The sequence below is a fragment of the Apus apus genome, chromosome 3 (genome assembly GCF_020740795.1).
Source record: "Apus apus isolate bApuApu2 chromosome 3, bApuApu2.pri.cur, whole genome shotgun sequence".
Taxonomy (NCBI): Eukaryota; Metazoa; Chordata; class Aves; order Apodiformes; family Apodidae; genus Apus; species Apus apus.
Window position 1 is genome coordinate 31,719,992 of NC_067284.1, and position 20,684 is coordinate 31,740,675.

At 39.3% G+C, this 20,684-nt stretch overlaps 1 long non-coding RNA gene across 1 annotated transcript in view; it reads right to left on the minus strand.

Moving 5' to 3' along the window:
- Positions 1-19,370: 19,370 nt before the first annotated feature.
- The window catches only part of LOC127382621 (uncharacterized), a 60,492-nt gene continuing 59,178 nt past the window's right edge, over positions 19,371-20,684 (minus strand). The window contains exon 3 of the long non-coding RNA XR_007889006.1: positions 19,371-19,859. This is a non-coding gene — a long non-coding RNA (uncharacterized LOC127382621). The remainder of the gene's footprint in view (positions 19,860-20,684) is intronic.

Sequence of the window (20,684 nt, forward strand, 5' to 3'; positions counted from 1 at the left end):
CAGGGAGAAGGGGAGGGGGCCAGTCCCTTGGTGGCAGGGGGGAGCGGGGGGCAGGGGGCTGGCGGTGTCTGACAGCTGAAACAGATGATGCCCCACACCACCTATGTAAACAGAAATGGGCGCTGGGGCTGATGTAGCACAGAGATATGACCCTGCCCATAGAGCCGCTGAGTCTAGACTCCAGATGTGTTCTCACTGTTACCAGGCCAATTCAGATCCAACTGGTAAATATTTCTACCAGATGACAGTGGGCTCAGTTACAGAAATGAGGACAAAGGACAAAAATAGGCAGAAAATTAGTACTGGGCACTATTGCTGCTTAGAAAAATACTCTGCATAGTTTTAGAGATGTTAAGGGGCAATTATTTAAATAGATCGTATACATTCTTTTATTTTCTTACCATGTTCAGCTGAAAAAGTTCCAAGGCAAACTGAAGGCTATTTAGGCAAGTTAGTCACTTAAAATGAACTGAAACAGAGGTCTGTAAAGGATAAAATAAAATTTATACTAGGAGTTTACCATATGGACACAAAGAAATGAGGAAAAAACATAGTGTTGATAACCTCAGGCTGGTAAATACCAGCTTATTAGGAAGTGAGTGCTATGTGATTTATTTTTAGAAATGAGTCAGTATAGAACATGGACACTCTATACAAACAAAACTCAGGAGAGAAACCCCTGTCTGTTGGTATTTCATGTCCCCAAATGTAAAACTGTGACTCCTAGTTCGCGTGGCATTCAGAATGACATCAACTGTGTCAATTATGCAGCAAATGAGCATCACAGATGCAGTCAAGACTCTGACAAGTTTTAGGAGGTTACTGGTTTGCATCTGCCTCAAGGGTGAAGCAACAGAGATCTGCAGTGATCTTGGCTCTTTTCTTATGTCTTTTTCTTCTTACAGGTCATGGAGCAGATCCTCCTGGAAAGTCTGCTAAGGCACATGGAAAATAAAGAGGTGACAGCCAATGTGACTTCACTAAGGGCAAGTCGTGCCTGACCAATCTGGTGGCCTTCTACAACAAAGCTACAGAGATGGTGGATGGTGGCAGAGCAACGGATGTCAGCCAGCCAGATTTTTGCAAGGCATTTGACACTGTCCCACATGATGCCCTGGTCTCCAAACTGACAAGGCATGGATTTGACAGATGGACCACTTGGGGGATAAGAGACTGGCTGGATGGCCACACCTAGAGAGTTGTGGTCAATGGCTCAATGTCCAAATGTGGACATTGGCAGGTGACAAGTGGTGTCCCTCAGGGGTCGGTACTGGGACCAGTGCTGTTTAACATCTTTGTTGGAGACATGGACAGTGGGACTGAGTGTATCCTCAGGAAATTTGCTGGTGATACCAAGCTTTGTGGTGTGGTTGACACCGAAGAGGGAAGGGAGGACATCCAGAGGGACCTTGACAGGCTGGAGAATGAGACCAGTGCCAACCTCATGAAGTTCAACAAGGACAAGTGCAAGGTCCTGGACCTGACTCGGCACAACCCCAGGCACAAATACAGGCTGGGGGAAGAATGGCTAGCGAGCAGTCCTGAGGAGAAGGACTTGGGGGTGGTAGTAGATGAGAAGCTCGACATGAGCCGCCAGTGTGTCCTGGAGCCCAGAGGGCCAACTGCATCCTGGGCTGCATCAAAAGAATCGTGGCCAGCAGAGCCAGGGAGGTGAGAGCCCACCTGGAATATTGTGTACAGCTCTGGTGCCCTGAGCACAAGAAAGATATAGACCTGTTGGAAAGGGTCTAGAGAAGGGCCACCAAGATGATCAAAGGCCTGGAGCATCTCTGCTATGAAGACAGGCTGAAAGAGTTGGGGCTGTTCAGCCTGGAGAAGAGAAGGCTCCAGGGAGACCTTATAGTGGCCTTCCAGTACCTGAAAGGGGCCTACAGAAAAGCTGGGGAGGGGCTTTTCACCGGAGAAGATAGTGGTAGGACAAGGGGTAATGGTTTTAAACTGAGAGAGGAGAGATTTAGGTTAGATATGAGGAAGAAATTCTTCACTATAAGGGCAGTGAGGAACTGGAATGGGTTGCCCAGGGAGGTTGTTGTTGCTCCATCCCTGGACGTTTTTAAGGCCAGGTTGGACAAGGTCTTGTACAACCTGGTCTAGTGGTAGGGATCCCTGCTCATGACAGGAGGGTTGGAACTTGATGATCTTTGAGGTCCCTTCCAACCTTAATGATTCTATGATTATATATATGGTATCATGCCACAAAACCACAGGCAATAGATTTGTCTTTGCAGAGAGTTGCAATCCCAGACAGTGGATGCAAAGGGACAGTAAGCACAGGAGAATATTATCCACATCCTTTATGAAGACATTTATAATTTGGACAGATATTATATGATCCTCTGTTTGATTCCTGTGTTTGCAAGATGATTGCCAATAAGTGATTCATGCAGGAGATACGGAAGCAGAAGATAAGATGATGTAAAATGGTCTTATTTGCTAATACTGATGGGGGAATTTAGGAGTCCTGCTTTTCATATTTTGTTATGAGCCCTCCTAAGATTACTTGTCTGGCTGATGAGTTAGACAAAAATCACTGTATATAGATATAGGTAAGATACGGAGTTTCAGCTATACATGGAAATTGATAAACAAAGATGTTTTTAAAAAATATCTTTCATATAATTGGAAGGTTGTATGAATGTTGTATGAATGTTGAAAGCCATTTATTAGAATAAAGATGTTCTCTTTCATGTTGAACACTTAAAGAATCAGCAGGAAACACCTAACCTTGGGCTTGCAATAGTGTATTTTAGGGGTGTTTTTTCCTGACCCCAGTAACTGGTAGCCAGATAGTTATTTTTATGGCACATACATGTATAGGTAAGCAGAAGAGCACTCTGATCAGCAGAGACTGAAGCCACGCTGTCTATAAAAGCAAAGCTAGAAACGGATTAGGTACTAAAACAATCACATTAAACAAGGAATATCTTAGTTCCTCACTTTTGACTCATAAACCTGCAGTAGAAGATTTGAACTGAAAAAGAAAGACTACCCTAATTTAATTGTTTCTTGAGATGACCTTTTAGACAGTTAATCTTCTAGTTATGTTATAACTGCAACTTCTTCTGTGCATATGGGTGAGGTTGGAAAGGACCTTAAAGATCCTCAGGTTCCAACCTCCCTGCTATGAGCAGGGACACCTCACACTAGACCAGGCTGCACAAAGCCTCATACAAACTGGCCTTCAGCACCTCCAGGGAGGGGGTTTCCACAACCTCCCTAGGCAACCTGTTCCAGCACCTTACTACCTTCATGGCGAAGAATTTCTTCCTACCATCTTTCAGTTTAAAACCACTACCTCTTGTCCCATCACTACCCTCATTGGTGAAAAACCCCTCCCAAGCTTTCCTGTAGGCCCCCTTCAGGTACTGGAAGAGACCAAGTGGGTTTACTTACTAATTGGCTCTCATTGCACCATGTTCCTTGGGTTTTTTGTTTCCCTCTCATCTTCCCATTGTGTTTGAGGAGCTCTAACCAAATGTTAAATATTCCTAAGGGGAAATTTGCAAGCACTGGTACAAAATGGTTTGGCTGACTACTCAGAGAACATTGGTATATACTCTCTGGTGAGCAGTACTGTACTGTGAAATTGCTGCATTTAATTGGGTTACAGCTGCTGATCATTTTGTGCAGCTATACTGGGGTTTACTAACAGATTCTCTGACTTAACACAGTTTCTTTCCTCAAACCCTTTCACCCATATATTGAGTAAAAGAAAGCATAAGTCTGAGGGTATGTGAACCTAGAGGGTAGAGAGACTGAGGCTCTTTATTTGTACAAAATCACAATGCCAAGCTACCTCATACTTGCATGGCAACCACACTTCTAGTATTTATTCACTTAAGGGGTTAACACCAAGTTTCCTGGTACTAAAATATAAAATATTTGGAATGCAAATAAATTAAACATGTAAGCCCAAAGACACTGAGGATACAAGAGAAGTTTTTATTTTGGTGGAGAATAAAGAAGAGTACTGAGCACATCCTATAAGAACAAAAATAACTGTTGGTGTCCTTCACCAGAGGATCTCTTCTCTTCCATCACTGTCTGATCTCAACAGGATCAACGTCTGAGAACTGACCCCATTCTCCACCCTTTTCTCTCCTGAGAAAGCTTTTTTAACAGTGGCTAGCTCTTTGATCTGCTGGCTTCCTGTAGTCATTCACAGCAAGGTTATTCAGCAACTTCACCTCTCCGACCAGGTCAATGAACAATATCACATTGTACTGTCTACAGAATATTAACCTGTAATAGACTCTCATCTCCCACAGCCTGCATCTCAGAAAACCTGCAGACTTCTCAGCCTTCCTCCCCATGAAACATACAAGAATCATCTATTTTTGGCAGTCTTGGAATAGATGAGGACCTTCGTGTCCCAAGAGTGTCCAACTTCAAGAATGGAATGCCACATCCCATATTTTCTGTATTAAGGGAAATGCTAAATGTTTTAAGCCTCAAGCATATTTTTTGCAAAGGTTCACGCCCTTTTTAGTCCAGAAAAAAAAGCCTGGAAATTAAAGGTTGGAAGAAACAGAGACAGAAACCTGTAAGGTAACTTAAAGCTAAGAAGAACAAATGGGAACCAACTGACTGATACCGTAAATACCTTGCCAAGAACATCCAAATAGTTACAGAGGCTATAAATATGATTACATCAGAAAGTAATTATAATGCAAAAAGATAATAATAAACAACATTTTTTCAAGAAAATTTTAACCTAGAATATGGAAGAAGTAATTTTTGCTCCAAGCTAGTGTGGATAGCAATGATGAATAAGATTTTTGAAAAAAAGCCTGAAATACACTCATTGATTTTTTCAGTTCTACATGTAAAATATTTTTGCCCATAAATATTCAATTTGTATCAAGTTTCACACATACTAAGTAAAGATTTTATCTAGGCTGCATGAAAAATTGATTGCTTATTATGATTCCCTTTCCTTCTCCTTTCCCTTTCCCTTTTCCTCTGGTTTTCTCTTTCTCTTTCTCTTTCTCTTTCTCTTTCTCTTTCTCTTTCTCTTTCTCTTTCTCTTTCTCTTTCTCTTTCTTTCCCTTTCCCTTTCCCTTTCCAGACCATGAAACTGTTGGCCTATAGCAGAGAATGAGGATAAGGATTGCATTTCCTGCTTTAATTTTGGGGATTTTTTACTAAATAAATACGATTTTATCCTTTATTTTTCTAATAAAGATAACAGTGTTTAAAAAACAGAGGACAGGTCTGTATGAGTAAATCCATAATTACAAATTATGCAGTGCTGGGAAATGTTCACAAGGGCTGGCAATTGATCACTTATACCAGTAAATTGTCGAAATGGTCCTAGCACATTCCAGTCCAGGCCAACAAGCCCCATCCCAGACAATACCTGGGCATGGTGCAGGAGTAAGCATTGGCCAAGGACCACTCCAATAGGCATTTGGGATGGGGCCATCCTGTTTGGAAGGTAGGAGAACTGAGCAGTGTGAATACCTATAATCTCATTCCAGTTTGCCTCAGTGCCAGAGAACAGCACAAATTATTTGTTAGCATAGGTATAGACTCTGTGTGTACCTGTGCTGTGTTTATCATGGAGTCTTAAAAAGGCAAAATATAAACTGGCAATATCAGGCCATTCAGCAGGATTATGGAAACAACTGTGGTATTTTGTTTCAGGGCTAAAACAGCAGTATCACAAGGAAGAAGATAAACCAACCTTGACTGCTGAGATTCTCATTTATAATCTGTTTTACAGAGGCATAGAGTAGCTGAGGATGGAAGGCACTTTTTGAGACTGTTTAGTCCAACCCCCATACTCAAAGCAAAATCGAGCAGGCTGCCCAGGACCATGTCCAGACAGTTTTGAATAATTTCAAGAAAGAAGATTCTCTGAGCAACCTGTTCCACGGCTCACCCATACTTCTAATAAAAATGTTTCTTATGTCTAAATATAATTTCCTTTCTTTCAATCTGTGCCCATTGCTTCTTATTCTTGAACTGAACACCACTGAGAAGAGTGTGGTCCCAGGCTGATCAGTTCCAGCTCTCTCAGTCTCTCTTAAATTGTCAGATGCTCCAATCCCTTCATCCTGTTCATGGCCCTTCACTGGACAAGTGGTCTGTGTGGTGGGTGAGGAACTGGCTGACAGACCATACCCAGAGGGTGATAGTAAATGGTCCCTCCTCAAACTGGCAACTGGTCACAAGTAGGGTCCCCCAGGGATCCGTATTGGGTGCAATGCTGTTTAATATCACAGAATTACAGAATCATCATGGTCAGAAAGGATCTGTGAGATCACTGAGTCCACCCATCAGCACAAAAAAAACCCAAACCAAAAACCAAAAAAACAACAGACACAACCATGTACACTGCTTGTAGATGTGGCACGTTAGGGCATGCTCTAGTGGATGAGGTTGTGGGATTTTTTGTGAGTGTTTTTTGGTGTAGTGTGTGTTATTCGTGTGTGTTTTGGGTTTTTTTCTGTGTGTTCTGATGGTTGGACTCGGTGATCTCAGAGGTCCTTTCTAGCCATGATTCTGTGACTCAAGTCACTTGAAACCACAGTCCCACTTGTCTGTTGCAATAGTCTATACAAATCATGGAAACCAATTACTGATGTTTACTACTTCACCATCTGCAATTGTCTGGAGCTATGTTAAGCTTGATTAGAGCTTGGATATTTAGAAACTGGTTTATATTTAATCAAATGGTATATAGACATGGTTTTGGTTAATCTTTTCAGTTACTGTTGACAAAGGCACTGCAGGATGTTCAGTATTTTTAAAGTAGAAATATTTTTAATCAAGTACATAGATAGCCTCTAGCAATGTGCAGAATAATTTAGAAATAATCTGAAGGCTGAAAATTTGGTTTACTGACAACATCCGCTTCCGTTCAACTTTTAATTTGGCACATTTCATTAATAATATCAGACTAAAACATTACCACATAACAACTGGGGGATAATTGTCTCTGGATGCCATACTTATAAGGCTCTGTCTTTACTATGGGGATCCCAAAATGTGTCCTGCAGCCCTCATATCCTGATAGGTCAGATTATAAAATCTGCTTAGAGGTCACCATGACTCCGTCCACCAGATTTCATCTTTCCCAGGACCCCAGGTGTGAATACCAGGGGAACCTGGTGGATGCCCAGGTCTTGCCGGGTAAGAAATCACAGTGCAGAGGAATCATGGCTCCAGCTCTGGGAGCTGGGATCTCCAAATATAATTCAACATGTACAATACAAGCAATACCAGATCATTAAGCCCTCTGTCTGTTTCTCTAGATATTCTTCTTTGGCAGTGCTGGAATACCCAGGGTTTCACCGGCAGAGGTGTAACTAACTTCTTGAATCTACCATCAGTACTTCTCCACAGCAAGCAGACTTCCTCAAGGAAGGACAGGGAGGAAGATAAGATATCTAGGACTGCAAACACCACAGAGTGTGTCTCGTGCTCCTACCCACATGGAGTAGAAGTGCACTCAGAGCAGGGGAATGCCTCAGACACTTTGCTACATCTCCAACAGTAAATTAAACAGGGCCAAAGATACTATGCATCATTTTAAAGTCCTGGCACATCCCTGTAATGATTTTGATCTGTGCCTAGCTGGCACCCCTGTTAGGTAATCCCCAGCCATGGTTTAGTGCCAGGGATCATTGTCAGGAGACAGTCCAGCCAAGCTACAGAGTTCAACAACATGAACACCAGCCCTGGTCCTGCTTCGTATCCTACTATATACACAGAAAGTGTAGCAACATCCAGACTTGTTCCACAATATCAGACATTTGCATAAAAGAAAACTTACAGAAATGGCCCCTCATAGAAGATACTGTTAGCAAGACAGAAGATGGTGGGGAAGGATTGCAAGACAATATTAATCTTTTGTTTGTTTGTTTTTCTAAATGCCCTATTTTTCTGTGGTTTTGTGTGGCATTTGTACAACTGGGACATGGTCTTAATTTGGGGTTATTGAAGACTAAAGTAAAAATCATGGTCAAGCAACTGTACTCTAGTAATTCTGGTTTAAGTAATACTGATAGATTTGTCTCTTTCAAGTGAGCATTTGCTCATAGGATGATTCTAAAAATATCTGAAGTCTTTCCAGGTAATACATTTTTTTCTCTCATTTTCCCATTAATTTTTCTTTTATATTGCTCAAAAGTCTCATGTCACATGTCCTTGGGAACATCTTCATTATATGGCAATTGCAACTCCAAGTTAACAGTTATCTTTGTACAAAGGAAAACATAGTTCATTTGCACAAGGAAGGTAATGGAATTTTGCTTGAAGATTAGAAGAGAACATGACAAGGAAATTGCAAGCCTAGTCATTTGGCAACTGGCCAGCCTGAACAGGCTTGACACAAAAAACTGATCTGACTATAACCTGTGAATATTTTATGTTTATGCTTCTCCTGCCTTTGGTAACCATCACTGTATTGTGATCAAGAACTTTCAACAGAAACTGGACACCTGTGTTCTAGGCCCCCTGCAAACATTCAGGCTCCTAAATAGCTAAATAGATTCAGAAGATAAGGAAAAAAAACCCAAAAAACAACAACAAAACTGAGCAGCAAAAGCGTTAATTTGAAAGGGATGTATTCGAAAGGGATATATTCGAAAGTGTGATCATTTGTCTAGCTGAGGAGAGGTCTCCGGATTGGCTTTTTCTACAGCAGTGCTACATCCATTGTAGAGCCTGCCTTCTGAAGCAATCTGAAAATGCTTTAAACAGATTTCAATGATGTGAGGATGGCTCTAGCTCACTGTATTACCACTTCATTCTAATACTGCACTGCAATGATATCTGCAGGATTCATTCACATACACAGATACTGTAAAAAAACACAGATCATTTCCTGCCCCACAAGTTTACAGTTAGCAGTGAATAACTGATATTAATTACTTAACATCCAAAATCATAAGTGAAACATCCTTTTTTGAAAAAAAAAAAAAAAAAAATCCACCATGTGTTCAGGGCTGTTCCAAAAAGAATGGTCTAATTTCCTGCCAAGTGTGATTAAAAGCCCTAAAATGTTATGTCCATTTTATAAAAACAGGCTTGTTCAGTCACATAAAAAATTTGATGATAAAAGTAACTTCTGTTTCAGACTAATAAAAAATTGAATCTGCAAAAGAATCCTCAGTATAAGAAGGAGAACTTACCTGTCACTCTTTTCACATTAAACCATCTTTAATAAAGGTCAGATAAACAAAGTGTAATTTGATGGAGAGTGACACTTTATTCTCTGTTACTGGAAATAACACATTTTTTTAACTGAAGCACTAAAGCATTATCTTCCACATGATGTACATTTATTGGAATCAGTTTATACAGACTCATCTATTAAAAACACATGTAAAGCTGGGTCACACCCAGTATGCTGTTGCATACAACCCTCCAAGAGACATCTGCTTTTGCAACATGCATTTCTGCCAAGTTGTGTGCACATGTGTCATTAGCATGTCCACAGTATCAGTTTCCTGATCTTGTGCTGTTAAACACTCCAGAAGAGGTTTTGGTTTGAAATTTACAATTGCAAAAACTATCATTTCCAGAAGCCCATAGGCAAAAAACTCCGTTTGTCTATGGCTTCACAGACGGAACATATCCTATTACATTCAAGAAACACTGAGTCCAGTAGGGTGTGGTACACAATTAGGCCACACTGTTTTGTTAAAATAATTGTCTAGTGTCTGTCGAACAAAAAAGAAAACCTAAATAATTCCCTGAGACTTGCTGGAGCCAGTGACTCTAATATTAATAAATTTACCAAAAAATCTCAGGATCTGACATCCTGGGTTTCTTTATTGTTGGTTTGTTGCTGTTGTTTTGGGTTTTTTTGACAATTCTTCCTTTTACATTCTCTTGTAGAGAATGGATTACTACATAGTAGTATCTGCTAACAATCTGAGCTCTGGAAAAACATGAGCAACCTCTAAATCCTTAAGGACTGTCTCAGGGCTTTCTTTAAGACGTTCCTGCTTTTATTTAATTTAATTGAGGCTTGTAACAGAACTTCTCTGGAGTGGAGAACAAATTAATTCATGTAACTCTATGCAGGACCTCTCATTTTCCTGTGCTGACTGCTAGCAGAGAGTAAAAACCATATGCATTACTTTTTCCTCCTGTAAGTGGAGTTGTTGAAGCCCTGCAATCACAGTACGTCAACTCAAATTCATACATTGGCATAATGAGAAACTGGATTTGCATCACTCAGGAACTCAGTATAACCTCCCACAATTCCGTTTTTCCCATGATGCAATGTTACAAATAATTGGATAAGACCATAAATTTTTAAGTCACGGGGACTAAAAAAGGCACCATACCAAAGGCATCTGAAAGTTTAAAAGTTAACATCATGATCCCTAGCTTTGCCTCTAAAATGGTTAGGAAGACACCAGCTGACACTTCTCCTGAGCTATGGAAGTTATGTTTGGTACACTGATTTCATAATGCAGGTAGTTACTGCACAATAAGTAGTCACCAAAATGCCATAAAAAACGTGATGTTGCCACTGACATGGGCAGATCTAGGATTTGACACTGACTTCAGTAACTGGTCTTCCAGGATATCTGACAGGTGACAGAGCACTGTAAGGCACCCTACTAGTGCAACACTGTGTGACGATGTGGTTGTCTCACATCAGTGCCTGAATTTCTTTTACAGCTCATTAAAAGCTATAATTTCTCCTGAAAGCCACTAAACAGTGGGTACATACGTGGTAAAGATCTATTTCTTCTTTTATTGACTGAGGAGGATGGTTGGGCACTTATTAAGGAAATACTGCCAATGTTTTAGGTATGTAGATTAGGTGCATTACACCAACCTTAAACTAGTTTCCTCCTCAACACCATTCCACTCACCATTGCGTTTTCAGCATTACTTTTAATGGTGTTTCATTACAGTTCACAGGAGCCTTATTTTCCCTAAGTTTTCCCTGTAATCTTCTGCAATAATAATATCTTTGTAATAATACTAAAAGAAAGAGAGCCAAGATGTTAATGCCAGTACAAAACAAGAAACTATATTCCATTGCACTCTCAAAGGAATTGATAGCTCCTTGTTTTTCTAAGGCATGCTTTCAATGGAATAGGAAGATGGGAAATGGCAGATAAATGGATAAAGGTTGATTATTGCAGGAAGAGAAAATAACAAAAAGTAGCTAGAAAGAGGAAGACTTAAGTCACCTTTCTTACAAGGCTGATGGAGAAAAACAGAAGGATACAGAAAAATTATGAAATGGATGAAAATTTTTTTACAGACTATGTAAGTGTCAGGCAGATATAATATGGATCTAAATATTCCCCTTCAGTGAATATGAACTACTCTAATGAAAGACATGAAGCTTTTAGAACCCTTTAAAACAAAGTTAATTATAACCCTATACTTTTGCTAACCTTTTGTTCTTCAGCATCTTCATTTGGGGAAAAGTTGCAAAGCATTTATCGGGACAGATAGTATCCCTGCAAAGCAGGTCTGGACCTCTCAGTTCAGTGAAGATTTGATTCTTCAGCATTCTCTACATCTTCCAAATGTGCCTGGAGCAGAGGAGGGAGAAAGAGTATTGGATTGAACAGCACTTGGAAGACAAAAGGTTAAAGGTCAAAGCAGAAAGATAGAACTATTTTTCTTGGGAACACACCCATTTTTTACTTGAGAAAAACATTTCCATATTAGTATGATTTGCGATGCCAACCATACTGCTACAAATCCTACTACGACAAATCATTACAAAAGGTCTCCAGTCCTAACATTTCTTAGTTTTTAATATTAAATATGACAGTCACTGTATGACTAGCTTTTTATCCCAGATGCACTTCTGTTTGTAGCAAGAAAGCTGCAATTCAGCTTGCAATAAATATAACCCCTTATAATCAGTGAATCTGGAAATTTTCACTTTAGATGTGATTTATAAAGATTAGATGCTAGACATCATGGTTCATAGGAACGATACAGAAAAGGTAATTATTAGAGCTAATTAAAAATTCACACATCTGGGATTATGGAAAAACACTTCAAGATAACTATTTATCCACCCAAATTGATATCAGACACAGTGAGAGTACAAGAAAGACAGATGGATGCTGTGTTTCTGGGAACATATAAGCTGCTAGCTGGTAAAATGGAAGATCTCTTTTGCTCATATCTCCATTTCTAGTTGGGGAAAAACAGCCCTTAGGTTCCAATATAGAATGACACAAAATGCAAATTGTGCAAATGTAACATGTTGGTGCAATTGAGAAGACCTCACATATGCTGAAGTGACTACAACATGTCATCAGCAGCTCTGGGCATTTGCTTAATGCATTTAATTTAGCACAGTAATTGCTGTATCAGACCAAACAAATTGCCAAGCAATTTCTTACTCTGTGCTTAAAACTAGCTATATTCCTTTATTTTACCATATACTGTTTACTATTTTTATTTCCTTCTTTGGTCTCTTATGTGTTCTTTGTTTTGAGGAAGTTGTCTGTGACACTAGCAAAAAAGTTGACTCTTTGGCACATTCAGATATAGGAAAGTGCTTATTTCTGACTGTGGAGTCTTTTTGGCTGACAAGATTGTCTGGATTGTGATCTGAGTAATCCTGCAGCTTTCCTGCCTAATTTGTTTCTTGACTTAATTTGCTTATCTGTTAGAATCAAATCAATAAGTACATTTTAGCACCACATGAGTCAAGAAAAAGAAATGCTCCAAAGAGACAAAATTTTGTTTCATTCCTATTTATCCCATGAAAACATTTGTGTGACATATTTATGAATAGCTGAAAGTACTGAGTAGTTCTGCAAGTGCCTCATAAGAAGGATCAGTATGTCAAGTCACCTGCTTGAGCTCTCTAGCTGTTTTGCATATTATCACTGTGAAAAACTATGAAAGTACGCCACGGCATATTATGGGTTGAGCAAAGACAGAAAAATAGAAAGTTGACAACCCGAGGAAAAAATAATACTAATACCTGAATCAAAATAATAGAAAAGAATGAGATAAAAAGCAATAGCATAGGAAGCTAATCCTTTGCATACTTACTGGGTTTCACAGGAGCTATCTGCTTGCTTCTCTTTACCATCAATGCAGATGAGATGCCCTAGATCATTAAGATGAGGTAAGTCCATGACTCCTGTCTGCCTTGACTACTGAAGGAGTTGGGACTAGCTCAGAGGTAGCTTCTTTGTGACTAGCACTAACATTTGAGCAGGTTTACCCCACTCAAGCTGCAAAGCCATTCTTATGTTTTCTGTAGGTTTCTCAGCAGAGGAAAGCTTCACAGAAGTTTGAAAGAGCATATGGAAATAGTACTGTGGATTATTATTGTATTTTTTCCTCCATGTATTGAGAGTCCTCAGGAGAAAACAAAAAAATATCAAAAAAGGACATGACAAATATTGATATCAAGTGCTAGGTAAGGCCAGAATTAAATATCTCACCAGCAAATAAGAATGGAGTAGCGAGAACCTGTGAAGGGCTTTGAAGGTTAAGACAGTGATTGATTCAAAATAAAGAGGGATATATCATTTCATTTACACTGTCAAAGCAAAATCTATAGAAATTACCTTTATAACAGAAGGAAGAGGACAGATAAAAAAGGGCAAAACTATATCTCTAAGGTGATGTTAGTATTAATTGAGATTAAAGTTGTTGGAATTAATTCGGAAAGAAGATGTAACAAAAAGTGTCTGGACAAATGTTTTCAGTGTGGAACAACGAGAAAGAACTCACTTTACATACCTTAAAAATGTTCCAGGAAAGCATCCACAAGACCTAGCTATACCCCTGATGGCAGAAGATGGATAACGGCTCAAGTGAAAAACAACACTGAACTGTATCAGTGACGAACAAGATAATGTTATAGTGATGAAGAAAAAAAAAAAAAAGTGGATGCTTAAAGAGGTAGAACTTGGCTTTTACTCAGACTCACCTTTAAAAAGACTTGTAGGCATCCACAAAGACATAGTGTAGTAGCTGAAATGCTTCTGTTGGTAGAACATGAGAGAAATCTGAAGGAGAGCTCTGTCTGTGAGTCATCTGCAAAGAAACAGGAGCTGGTTTTACATGTATTAGTCAGAGAGGCAAAATAGAAGGAAAGGAAAATGAGAAAAAAAGAGTGAGTCTTACTAAAAGATAATCAGTTACTAGAAACTATCAAAGGAAAGACCTGAGGAATTAAAAAGAAAGAAAAAACCAACAGGTGTTTACACCTCACAAGCCAGAGAATGATGGGATTTTAAGGAGGGCCTAGCTGATTATGTCAAAGACATCTAACAAGATTGAGAGAACAGGTTACTTAGGATGAGGTTTGCCTAAGAAGACAGCATTTAAAATATTAGAACAGTGATTTCAACTGAAAGAAATTGGCCCATGCTGGGTTTGGAGAAGAAAAATGGAGTGACAGGATACAGCATACACAGGAGTGAAAAGAAAAGTGGGACAATAACTGGAAAAGGAAATGGAGAAAAGGGTGCATTGCTTTGAAAAGGAGATATTAACACAAGGTTCATAACGATAGCAAGAGATGAGCCATCACTACCCTTATTTCTTCAAGAGAAGACTGAAGGTTCTGTCCCTCTAATCCCATCTGGTCCCTTGCTAACTAATTTCTTTAGTAATAAACCCTGTTTTGTTAGCCATGCTACTTCATCACACTAATAACTAGCAAAGGGACATCCTAGTATTCCAGTGTCATATTTCCAGATTTTTCCTCTCAGAGATCTCAGAGACAGGGCAGTAGGATACTTTTGCCCACAGACTGGCAGTTAGCATTCACTGACAGTTAAATATGTCCCTCTTTTGGGGGTTATATGAATATAACCTGTCCCTGTCCTCCTTCAAGCCAGCAGTGTCTATCCCAGTCAGCAAGGTTCTGGCTCTCTAGCCACAGATGGTCTCTCTGGTAGCATGGCTACTGACTCTGATTTTTATTGATCAGCAGCAGACAAACCTCGCTGTGCACACAAGCTCAACAGCTGCTATTTCTTGAGCAGTTCATAATTCATGCTTTCTAACTTACTTTACCTATAGCACACTAACAGATCTGCACTTAGCTTTTGTTGAAAGTAGAAGAGAGGGCAACAATACTGATGACACAGGAAACCATGAAAGGCAGACAAACATTATGTGAGTGAAAAGGCAAAAGAGTCATGCTGAGGAAAGACCAGGAGATGGTCAAAGCCAAAAAAATCTGAAATAGCCTCTTGTACATGATGAGAGGTGAAAAAGGAAACAAAACTTGAAGACTGAGTCATGTGAGTGGCCCTGAAAGCACTGAATCAAGCAAAACACAGCCAAGGTATGAGATAGGCCATGAATGTGAAAATAAGTGTCAGTGTTGGTGCACAGCAGAAGACTATGAAGGAAGGGAAAACAAGCTGTCAAAATTAACCTGGGATGTAGATGGATAGAACAAGGTAGAGAGCAAAAGACATACACAGAGAAGGATAGAAAGGAGGGAACTTGATGGTATAAATCTATAAATTATGTATAACCTTCAGCACTCTGTTTGAGATTTGGGGGTTGTATCCTACCAGTACTAAAACATAGTACTTTATATTAAGGCACTTTATGCTATGATCTCAGTGCTCTCTCTAGAATATCAAGACTTAACATAGCTTATTATTTTCTGTCCTTCCACCATACATCAAGATGATTGTAAAACTACTCCCTCTTGTTTTTTATTGGTTTTGTTTGTTTGTTTGTTAAATTTTCATAAAGATAACAGGCTTATTAAGTTTCTTTGTTCCTATATTTGTTTCCATGTTACCTCTCTGATATCATTCTCCGCCCAGGGTTAACCTTCAGTACCCTTAGTGTCTGTTCTACCAAATTAAATCTGTGTCTGTCCTAATTCAAAAGCGGCTGAAAATTATTACCATTCTGATGGCTCCTCAGTCCCCTTTTGGAAATGAACTGCGAGCCTGGTCCAACTCCTGGTGGATGGTTCACATCTCCCAAGCACTGATACAGCTGGCACTAATTGGCATCCTCATTCTCAGTTTTAGTAGCCAGGTTAAGCACCAGATTGTGCAATGAATTACTTTCCCACTCCTGAGTATGATCTACCTAGGTCAAAGTTGAAGCAGAATACAGAGACCAGGAAGGAAAGCCCCAGTAATTGCTGCTTTTGCTGTACCTTCTCTGTGACTCAGGTCACCAGGGCTTTTTAATTTCATGATCTCTGAGTTAAATGTACAACGAAGGCACTTAGGAGTTGTCCTTGAAAAACAATTTCTAGACCATTTCTGTAATTCTGCAGTGACTGATAGCAATCCAAATGCTAACACAATAATAGGTTGGCAGAAACATTTTATTACCTTAATTGTGGATGAGAAGTAATTCTGCAAAGAGGGAACTTGTTATCCCACGCTTCAGTGGGATTCTCAGACATATTCGGATAGAAGCCGAGTGCTATAAATGTCAGATGGCGGGTCCCCCAGGCTCCCTGGCAACCTGCATGCGACTAAGAAAGAGGCAACAGCTTGCTTCAAGTATCCTTTGTAGAGATGACATAGTTAGATAAACCCAACAGGGAGTATAGTACGTGGAGGGAGCAGTCTGGTAAGGGGAAACCATTCCCTGTGGGACTGGCTCTATATTGCCACATGAAATGTTCAAAACACTGCTAGCCAGGAAAGTTGAATTTATTGCTTAATGAGCAGAGGACCCGGAAAAGATCATTGACAACTACAGTGTAAACACAGCCACTTAATAGGGTGTTACTGAATGCCAAGAGGAAATTAAAAAAATGTGTCCTATAAGCAGCACTTTCTACCATAGAGAATGTGATTGGAATAAATACAGAACATAGAAAGCAGCTGTAGAGTACAGATGAGATATTAGATATGGTGGAAAGAAGAGAAGAACTTAAATCCAGAGGACGTTTTTTTGTATAATGCCTTGAGTACAAGTCGTGAGAAAGAAATTATGAAGGAAGACAAGTTACCATAACAGCAACAGAGTGACAGAGGTAACGCAAAATGACACTGTGACATTATTAAGAAGCTCAGCAACACACTCAACCTCCATCACAGTGTCATCAGGACAGATGGCAACAATTGGCAAAGACAAGGCACAGCATGTCTGGAAAGCAATAAGAGCCTATAGAAGAAAAAAAAATAATCATATGAGCAGCTATGGAAAACACAAGAGAATAGCACAGATTCTTCTAGAGGTAAAACAACAATTTCCCCTCTGACCTATGCGTATTTGTCATAACCACCTGATAGATATGACGTCATTTCCCACTTTGTCAAAGCTTTGGAAAGAATCAAGACTTTCACAGAAGTCACTGCTATAATTTATCATTCTTGTTAGTACCTGTGAGATCTATTGTGAAGAACTGCACCATGCTAGGCATTTACCTAAATCAGAATTACAAAATGGTCCCTGCAAAATGAGCTTACAAACAAAATGTAGCATGAAACAAAATACTTGGGTGCAGATAGGAGTGAGTATATTGAAAGAGGTTTGTCTTCTAGGAATGTCAGCAAAGCTCATAGAAAAATGACAGAGAGGAAAGCAAAACCATGGAGAGTAATGAAGTACAGTTATTTTTTAATTAAGATCTCACTTTTAAAATTAATGGTCAAATAGATAGGTCAGCCATGGAATGGGTGAAGAGCATGAATGTAAGTAATACTAAACCTCAGATATGAAGTACAGACTTACAGAAGTACAGATATTGTCAAATGTGCAATTTTACCTGTGGTATCTAATAACACAATAAACAAAAGAAGCATATGAGGCGGGGAAAACACTAAGTAAACAACTTGTTGAGTAACAGAAAAAGCACCAGTTCAGCCAGAGATGGTGAAAGCCAAGCAGGACACATGAATCTTGCTCTTCCTGCACCAGCAGTGTCTGTTGTGGAGTCCACTCAATATTGTTAAGCAATATCCCCAAAACCTGAACGTTAACATGTTGAGCTCCCACTGGAGGCAAAAGTTAATCTGCTCTGGCTAATTGAGCTTCTAGAAAAAACTTCATTAAAATCTTCAGCCAGTATGTCAGTGGATACAATAAAGTTGGAGAAGGAAATCTTTCACTAGTCAGTAAGTAGAATTACACAGATTTTATCTAGCCACCTTGTGGCTGGGAAGGGCTATCCACTTATTTTTCTTGGTAGAAATTCATATTGTTTATTTCTGCCTCTGTGCTTTTGCATAAAGACACATCTTGAACATGAGTTAAGGGAAAGGTAGAGAGCAGCAATACATAAAAAAAGCAATGTGAGAAGCTGTATGTGGCACCAGGCCCTGCTGTTCACTTCCATGTGTGTTGGGTATTTGCTTGACCCTTCCCAGCTGTTGTGTACTTCTTGATCCCCCAGATGATATGAGCCCCCTTGCCTGATCAGCTTCCAGATGCTATATTGTTCCCAATTCCTCCCGATCATAAGTCTCAATGCCAACTCAGTTCCAGCTGCCATAACTCTCTTCCTTCCTCACCAGAAAGCTCCCTACCCAGCAGTTCCCCCAAATGTCATAACCTGCCTGACCCTCCCCAGCTGTTGCAATCCTCCTGATCCCACACTGTAAAACCTCTTTGATTTGTCCCTTTTCCAGCTGCTCTGCCCATTACCACTAAAGGCTGTGGGCCAGATCCTATCTCCTTGAAGTGTCCTACAAGTGCAAAAATTTACAATTGTAACTTACAGAGTCCTTGTTGAAACAGTTTTCTTAACAGGATATAAATTTTCAGCCAGATTTCAGACAAACCTTTCTGCTGCAGTAGATTTACAGTGGTAAAAATAGGATTCTATGTAGATTTATTAGCAGCTGGAATATTATATAATTATATTCTGTAATGCATAGTATATTGTATAACACTATATCAATATTATAATAATTAAATAGCACATAAGCAATATATAATGTTAGTATTAGAAGATTATATAAATGCGTAAATGAATGAAATATAGCAATAATATGCACATATTGTATAAGGCAATGGATATACTTAGGGCTTTCTTTTATGTATGGGAAGTGAAGGGACACACTGCACAGAAAACTGAAGATCCCTTCACTTTACTTAAGAGTTGACCCCAAAACATAAGCCTAATTTAATTACCTTTGGGCTTCTTTATCCCATTCTAAGCATCTTTCAAATCCTTCTTAATTTGTGTCCACTTCACATTGTAAAACCAATGCAAAGAAACACTAGCATACAGAGAATCCAGAGGGTCCACAGAGTTTAATGTTGGGTTTGGATTTTTTTTGCATACAGATTATTACGAGTCAAGGAAAAAACCCACAAATTTTTCAAACAAAGCTACTAAATGTATCGGGGGAACAACCCCACTATTTATTTAGATATCTACTGAACATACATTAAAATATCCACAAATCACAGTGAGTTAGGATTTGACATGAGTTGGTGTCTCCAGAACTGCTAAAGAGCTCATTGTACATAATTTGCTATAGTCTTTTAAACTGTTCAGTTATTTATTTAGAGGGAGATAGAAGAAACAAAACAAGACAAAATGTGTTGCTCAGATCACCACTCCTCTGACTCAAATAATCTGTATTGACTACAGGGAGATAGTATCTGCTTTTGATAATAGTCTAAGTCAGCCGTACCCAAAGTAAATGAGCAGTCAATATAGCATGGTCTTCAGGTTTTCAGTACTGGGGCTACTTCACCTCTATTCACAATTTCCTTATTGACCTGCATACACTGTTAAAGGCACTTGGATAGTTTTATCAGCTGTCCTACCATGTTTCTTCTCATTCCACATGCATGTCATGATCCTTAAGCACATGAATTATCTAAGTAATCACTAGTACCACCTATGGCTGGTCCCCAGATGGGTATGTGAGGATTTACTGCAATGTACAGTCCACAGCAGGAACTATTTGCACCAGCAATACCTGTTTGGATAAAGGAATAGTGAATCAGTCCACAGTCTTACAAGCACATCTAAGCCATCATCTAGACTTTATATACATCAGAAGTTTAGCTAAATTGAGTCAACTAAGTCAACTTCTCAATTGAGAAACTAAGTGAAAGGCCTAATGAAGGCAGCAATGCCTTAGTGTCAATTAAGAGGGGCAATTATGGGGAAATATGAAAACCAGATAATATTTATCTTTCAGCAAAAGAGACTTTCAGACACTTTTCATGTATGTCCAGATTAAAATACAATGTTTTCTATCTTATTCCCTAAGAAGGACAAGGGCTAGCCATTAAACGGCTTCATTTAGTTTGTGGGCAGGGTAGCCTTTACCACCTTCATTGTATAAAGAGGATACAATTTCAAGTAGAAGTTCTTCTCAGGAGAAAAAGACTGAAAATGCAAAAATATGCTACAGGTATTCCTTACAGCTGGTAGGTTAAATATCTGTCACAGATCGGCAGATTCTATTAGCAGCAGTACTGTGGAAAGCATTTTTATAGATATGGGAATCTGAGGAGAACTGTAGTTCAAAAATGTAGAGCACATGTAGAAAAATGAATTTTTGCACAAGAGTCAAATGTTAAAAAACTTCTCTTTGTCCTTCAGAGTTTTTGTGTGTATCTATGTGCGTGTAAGAAAGAAGAAGAGAGATCTCAAGTAAATCATACATCCCTGCCTCAGTTCCCAATCATAGAATCATAGAATCATAGAACTATTCAGGTTGGAAAAGACCCTTGGGATCACCAAGTCCAACCATCATCCCTACTCTACAAAGTTCCTAAACCATATCCACCAATAC